The sequence below is a fragment of the Telopea speciosissima genome, chromosome 9, assembly GCF_018873765.1.
Source record: "Telopea speciosissima isolate NSW1024214 ecotype Mountain lineage chromosome 9, Tspe_v1, whole genome shotgun sequence".
Lineage (NCBI taxonomy): Eukaryota > Viridiplantae > Streptophyta > Magnoliopsida > Proteales > Proteaceae > Telopea > Telopea speciosissima.
Window position 1 is genome coordinate 51,174,927 of NC_057924.1, and position 8,225 is coordinate 51,183,151.

Here is an 8,225-nt window from a genome sequence, read left to right on the forward strand (position 1 = left end):
GATGGAGAAAAGAAACTTATGATCGATGATGGATCATAGAAAGAAAGAAGAAGCATTTTTGTGCTCTCAGTTTGCCAGAAATGAATTCAGGTTGTTGGGGTCAATTCGCCTGTGTTGGTTTTGTTTTTGGGTTTTTTTTTTTTTTTTAATGCTAACCTCGAGCCTTGTGCACTAAGTACGACCTTTGTTTTAAAAAAATGTAGGTAAAAAGTTCATGCGATCAAGTAGAGATCTTTTACCCAAAAGTGTATTAGCAACATATGCACTACTACTTTGGTAGGTATTGATCTAGGTATAAGATTTCCGATGGATCTGTAAGTTTAATTCTTAATTTAGACAATAGGGTGTTCTAATGATGGGTTGAGGTTCGTTGGTCTATCCCACCATATAAGAATATTTTGAATGGTTTCATATGGACCATTGCATCTGAACACATGAATATTAAAACAATATATAATTTTATGAAATATTAATTGCAAGAAACAACAAATATATTATGTATATATAATCCAAAGGTCCCATGGATGTCTTTGGTTTGGGGAACTTCACTACTCCCTTGCCAGACTATTTTTGGATCCTACATATGATATATATGATATGGTATGTCGAAAGAATTTAGATCCTTTGTTGTTGCCTGCCCGTGCAGTCGACGTGCAGCCTCACACAGGCAGGGCATGGACCCCACATGGACCCCACCTGGGCAAGGTGCTCAGGCAGTGGGTAGGGCGGTTATTTTGTCTCGGTCTGTGTGAGGTTGCATGCCGGTCGCACAGGTATGCGACAATAGAGGATCCAAATCTTCGTCGAAAAGGGGAGTCAATGCCTTCAAGATGTGATCTTTGCAATGAGGTTGCTAAGTCCTTCAAGCATATCTTCCTAGAGTGCAAATTCTCTTTGGCGGTGTGGGATGCATACATGAGCCGATTTGGTCTTATTTAGGAGAACTCGATTCAAGATATAGTGGTATGGTGGAGGAGAAAAACTCATAGTTTATCACTTCTTGATACGTGTTGTGCATGTTTTATTCTCATTCCCTACTTTAAATGGTAGGAATTAAATTATAGAAGATTTGAGGGGTGGAGGAGGGGAGAGTAGTAGGTTTTCAAAATTATTTTAAATGAGAACAGATCAAGACCTACCAATTTCCCATGGTTCAGTTTCATTTGTTACAGACTAGGTGTGTGCAAGAAGAATAGGCGTCCCAATAATTTCAAGGAACTCGGTTACGTAGTTGGAGATCTTTTGGTGTCGTCCTCCTAGAAATTGGGTGAAACTGAATGTGGATGGTTGTTCACTTGATAACCCACGGAGGTCAGGTGTTGGGAGATTTTCCATGATGAAAACGCTCGAGTAATTCACTCATTTGGTTGGTTTGTTGGCCATGGGACAAATTTTGAAACAAAATTCCTAGCCCTAGTGTGTGGTCTGAATTTTGCCAAAAAATTGGGAGCTTCAAAATTGTGGGTGGAATTCGACTCAGTGGCAGTGGTGACATCAGTTTATTCCAACTCCATCCCTTAATGTGACCGTCAAGATTGGATCTTCATTTAACCTTTATTGGCATCCATCGAACGGAAATTCTCATTGTTACAGAGAGGTTAATCTGATAGTGTATTATTGATCAAAATCTGCAGCAAAAAGTTGTGATTCTTTTGTTTTACAGCCTTTTCCTCCTATCATCAGTGAGATGGAGATTGATGCTTTAGGAAGATCCCGTTTTTGGATTTGATTTTAGTTTTTACTGTCTAGAAGGTCGTTATCTCCTGCTGATGGCCATGTCATAGGTGGGAATCTCGACCTTGTGTCTTGCAACAGTTTTTGGTTCCCTGGTTTTCTTTTCAGGGTGTATATTCTTTTGGGAAAATTTCACAGACACCTCCTAAAAGTATCCAATATCTCAGAAACTTATCATACTGGGTCAAAATGTCACAGACACCCCCCCTATTTTTATAAATTTGTTTCAATTTAGTCCATTCCGTTAGTCTCTGCAGTTAAGTGTCTATTAATACTTTTTAAATGACGAAATTACCCTTGCCACAGTGAAATCCCTATAATACCCTGTTTTATTCCTTTTTTTTTTCTCCCCTTCTTCTTCTACTTCTTCTCGTTCATCACCACCGCCACCACCTCCAGCCCTCCTTCTCTTGCTCCCCTGCTGCTGTTTCTTCCGCCGCCGCCACCACCACCACCACTGCCACCCCCTCCAGCCCTCCTTCTATTGCTCCCCTGCAACCCCGCCACCACCTCATCCATTAGATGTCTGAAATTCATTCTAATAGCAGAAAGTTTGGTTCTTTGCCTTGTAAGAATGGCAGATAATTGCAGTCGGAAGCTCATTGTTGAGGTCTGCAACGCGAGAAATCTAATTCTCAAGTACGGGCAAGGAACCGCCAGTGCTTATGTGATCGTCGATTTCGATGGTCAGAGGCAACGGACGAAGACGAAGTTCAGAGATCTGAATCCACAGTGGGACAAGAAGCTTGAGTTTCTAGTTAATGATCTGGACACCATGGCCTCTGAAATCCTTGAGCTTAACATCTACAACGATAAGAAGACAGTGAGGCGAAGTAATTTCCTCTGTAAAGTCAAGAACTCCAGTGGTGGTTTTGTGAAATTGGGATCTGAAACGCTAGTTTTTATTTTGGAAAAAGTGGGGGGTTTCTTGCTTGAAGTGGCTGATATCTAGTGGTTTCGTCATTTTCTGCAGCTTGACTTGTGTGTTCTGCTAGTTTTGTTGTGGGGGAAACCCTAGGAGCTCCGGTTTGAGCTCAGAATGTGTGGCTTCACCGGCTTGTGGAATTAGAGGCTTGAGTGATTGGAGATTGAAGTGCAAGGGTTTCGGTTGGTGACCATCTATCGTGGAAATGGTTTTGAATGAAGTTTTTGATCTGATTGTTGTGATTCCGTTATCCTCTGGAGAAAAGAAGCGTCTTTTCGCAGATCAAAGGAGAGATGGGCTTGAAGGTCTATTATGTCGACGAAGATCTCCCAGCTCTCGACACTGCCGCACCACCGGAGCAGAAATCGGAAGCTCCAGCGGAAGCTGAAGACGCACCACCGGTAGAGAAAGAAGAGGAAACGAAGGAGGAGAAGAAAGATGAAGAGAAAAAGGAGGAAAAACCAGCATTTGATTTCTTTTTTCTCTCTGATCTACAACTTTGTATGATGAAATCTGAAACTGCAAGCACAATCTTCAGGAATGTTTAATGTCTGACTTCAAGAACTTGTAATCTTCGTAAGAAACGATAGTATAGCAATAAGGTGATGGTCGCCGGAGCCGGAGCCGGAGCCGGAGCCGGAGCCGCAGCAATAGAGAGAAGAAGATGAAATGATAGTTTTGTCATTTTATTTAAATAACTGTGCTTAACGTTTGGGGTGTCTGTGACATTTCGATCAAGTATAGTAAGTTTCTGAGATATTGGATACTTATAGGGAGTGTCTATGAAATTTTTCCTATTATTTTTTGTTCTTCTTTTAATACAAAGGATTTTTTAGCGAAAAATATATATATATACATATGACTTGAAGAAATAGAAACTTTGGAATTCCCTTTCCCCTCGAAACCTTATTCCCTCCCTGACCTGCATATAACATAGGTTTTTCTTCCGCTCAAACAACTTTTGTCCCCGAATTCCTAGCCCCATCTCTCTCTCTCTCTCTTATCAACAAATTGTAGAATCCCAACCTAAGAATAATTCCTCCCCCTCTGCCTTTTGAAAGCGAAGATTCAAATGGGGCATAGACCTTGCCTCCCCTCTCAGATTGATCTGATTTTCAGGAATTTAGATCTAGAGTCCATTTCATTGCCATTGCGAGACTGCAACTGAACTCGAAAAAGAACGAGTAGTAGAAGAACCCAAATCATGCCCTTCACTTTCATGCAATTCTGTGAAATAGAACGTGAGGATCTCAACTGTGCAATGTCTCTTACAACTTTTGAGACAAAATATGAGGAGAAATTTTGAGTTTTTTCTCTCCATCTAGAAGGCATGGGGTTGGTATTCTTATGGAAGCAAAGTAGATCGTCAAGACTTTCAAGGGAGATTCAATTGGGTGCATCTCAAATTGGCTCTTTGTGCGAAAGTTGCACACATCTAGAAGAAGAGACATTTTCCGTTTTTTCAGAAATAAAATGGCGACTATGCTTTTTTTGTTTTGTTGAGTTATTGGGGTTTCCTGAATTTTGTTTGGCTTCGGGCCTTGGGTGTAATATTTAGTTTTGAAGCCATTTGAGGCTTGTTGAATTCAGTCCAATCAGCTTATGATTCCCTATCTTGGGATTTTCTGTTTGCAATTTTGTAGAAATTTGGTTTTAGTTCTAAGTTGACAGACTGGTTGTACTAAATAGTCATATAAACTAGAATTCCCATCCTTCTAAATGGTGGTCCAATGGGGTTCTTTGGAGTACATAGAACTCTCCGTCAAGATGATCCACTATCCCCTATTTTATTTATGTTGGTTGAAGAAGTGATGTGTAGAGGTTTGAAATCATGGGTTGAAGATTAAAAAAATAAATCCCAGCTTTGTCTAGTCCTCGTGGTGCCCTTGTTCCCTGCCACTTGTTTTTGCAAATGACATCTTCATTTTTATGAATGCTTCCTTAAGGTATATCAAGAACTTGATGTCCTTCCTTTCTTTGTGTTTATCTTTTTTTGGTCGCTCAAACAATCAGTCTATTGGCTGATCGGTCAACCATGACAAATGATGTATAATATACAGCGTGGGCGTGCCAGAGTCTACAAGACTCAATGTTTGATGGAGATTGTGCTTCTGACTTCTTCTATATTGCTATTGCTCTTCAATTGCTTTTTCTTTTTCTTTCTACTTTTTTTAATGTTTAATCCCGCATAATAGGAGATGTAGATCCTCCTCTAGCCTCGATTGCTCCAAGGACTTTAGATTATAAAGAACAAATTGCAATTCGCAAAGAAAAGAACAATCACAAAACCAAATGATAGACTTGAAGGACAACCAATGATTTCTATTGATTTCAACACAAGTACATTCAAAGAACATACTATTTAAGGATAATCAAAATAAGAACTTGATAGATAGAATGACCGATATGGTCAGAGAGAAAATTACAATAAGAAAATAAAAGATAATCTAAAGAAAAAGTAAAGATAAGTAAAATAACAAGTTTTTTGTTGATCGAGAGATCCCTCTCACTCCTTGGAATTTGGCTTTTATACTTGCTAGGGCGGTGTCTCTATTTGAAATTCCTTAACTGCCCCTCTTTGGCGGTTATAGAACTGCTTAATCCCATGTATCCCTTGATTAGTTCCCACTCTAGTGGTAGTGTTAGTGTTGGGTACTTCGCGGTTACAACCATCTTGAGCCCACTAAATTTCCTTATGGGGAATCTACCTTGCTGACAGATCTTTTTGCAACTTGAATTCGATCAGTCTATTATAACCAGTTAATCGGTAATTTTGGGGTGTAAACAATCCCCTGTGCAACCTCTAAGTATGATTCTTATAAAGTCCTTATGAGCTTGCAATACCTTCCTAAACTGTTGATTGATCTTCCATCACTCCGTGCAATTGGCCTTCAAAATCTCTTCCCTCTCTTTTCAGTCATTTCATACTTTTAAAACTCTTGGAAAGTCATTTGAATAGACAATTGCTTAAGGCGGGTAACCCATCCATTTAGTACTACCTGTCTATCTTCCTCCTAATATGACGGCACTCGCGACTTTGTAGGGATTCATTTAGCCAAGAACTCTTAAGTACTTCTAAAACAAAATAGGAACCTCCCTTCTTGCGAGGAAAGTCAAATTCTTTTTCCATGCTTTCATCAACCCTTCCATATTCTTCTTCTTCCCTTTCTGCAAATGTCTAAGAGTTCTCCTTATCCTTTCCTGGCGTCTGCCACAAGAACGGAGATGAACTCTACCCATGCTTCATTTGACATCTCAGTATATCCCTTGACACTTAGTAATGTAGCTCTAGATTGGTAGAAGACCAACTAAAAGCCAGCAAACCAGGATCTGTTATAAATAGGTGAATCGGCTAGGTTAAAATAGGGTTTTTAGTGAAATTAGGGTTAGGGTTAGGGTTTGATGTATGGATTAGGTCAAATTAAGGTAGGGGAGTCTATCAATGAAGGTCCGGAGATGTTTTAATGGATGGAAGAGTGTAAAGTTGAATGGGCAGCAACTTAGAATTAGGGCTTCAAGTTTTGGAAAAGATGAAAGATGGTAATCTAGGGTTTAGAGTGGGAGGATGGAGCTAGGGTTTGGATCGAGTGCTATAGGGGCAACGATGGAAATTCGGTTATGGTTTGGTGTGGTTTTGATGGGTGGATTGGTCTGTGCAGGATTTAGGTAATGGGAAAATTGAGAAACAGAAAGGGGAGGCTAGGGTTGGGGCTGTAGAGGATTTAGAAGTAGAATTGGGGGATGGGGAATGTTTCAAACTTACTGGAGTAGCAGAATTATCCTGGCAACAGCTTGTTTGCTTGAAAAACTTGAATAAAACTTAGATCTTGAACTTGAACTTGAAGGAGAGCTTCAAAAGAACCACCCGGACTTCACAACGCAAGGTGTCAATGGGATCAAACACCAATCCCACCAACGAACCACCCGGGCTGCCCATTGCAAGGTGTCAATCGGATCAAATACCGATCCCACCAACCTTGATCAAACATAAGACAAAAATCTTCAATTGAGAAAAAGAGCAGCAAAAGCTTTTCATTAATATCAAAATTCATGTTCAATACTTGCCCTCTCTTACAACCTTATATAAAAGATTCAAAAATAGACTCCTACTCTAAAAAAGAAAGGTCTAACTCAATCCTTAACCTATTAGGTAACCTAAACTAACTAGGAAAGTGAAATAACAAAAGAAGTAGACTCAAAACACGGCTGGACTTATAGAGTCCTAATCCAGCCCAATTTAAGTTGGCATATGACCACTTAACCAAGTCACATGATCACTCAAGTGATCACATGACCACTAATTACATAAAAATAAAACTAAAGAATCCTGTATGCAACCTAATTACCCATATTTTTTGCCCATAAAAGTGGCATATTACATAGAAAACCCATGGGATCAAAGGCCCAACATGTATATATCCCAACCCAGAACTTATTTTCAATAAAAATAGTCCTTTAGGTGATTAGTCTACATCACTTAGTTCAGTTGACATAACCCTACTTAAACAAAATCTAATTCTATGTTCTAATATTTCACAGTATTCCCATTGCTGTCTAGCTAGATCAACAAACATACCCATCACATGTTTGGAGAATTATCCATACTAACTTCCTATGTTTATCTCCACAGTTATTTTAGACTGAAGTTAATGTCTTTTTACAGAACTGCTTCTCAGACCATTACTCTAAAAAGTTTATCTTTACCAAACACGTAAGTTCATCAAAGATTATATTTCATAGTCGCTGATCATTTTGTTGCTAGTTATTTATATTTATCACTGTCGACTCATGAACATATTCGCACCTAATATAGTATACACATGTTAGTGTACTCAAATGTTTGTAGATAAGTTTATGGAAAATGAGGATTAACACAAAATGTGCATCTTGATTTTATTTCTCATGTCTTGTAACAAATTTGTAGCTTTCAAGATCCACTCACATACTCATGTCCTCTTCAACTAAAACGTTCACCCCTCGAGCAAAAAAAAAAAATAAGGATATGTTTCTAATAGTTTTAACAGAAAACACAAAAGAGGTAGTACATGAACATTACAACAGTTCCAACTCACCGTGTCATCCCAAGCTACATGAACTATATACCACCAAACACTATATTCAAGGTCCTATATATCTGCAGGTAACTCATCAAATTAGCCTTTTCTCAACACTCAATATGAACAGTATATCATTCATTGATTCTATTTGTGTTTCTGCAAAAAGAAAGAAGGCCACATTGCAAACTGGTGTGGGCAAATTCCAACTCATTGCTGCATAGGAATTGTATACAATGGTATGCCATATGACAGTTAATATTTTGGCATTTATATCATTGAAATAAGTCCTTTACAAACTTACATCCAAGAAGCAATATTTCATCTGCTGCAAGCAATTCTCCAAAACTTCAGCTTTCTTCTTGCTGCCTAAGCTAACTGCTTTCATGTAATACTCCATCATGGATCTAAGGTAAGGTTTCAAGAGCTCATACCTGGAAAAATTGTTATTATGATCGTCATAACGAACAAATTATGGAGCATAGAATATGAAAAAGTTGGACCCATAGCCA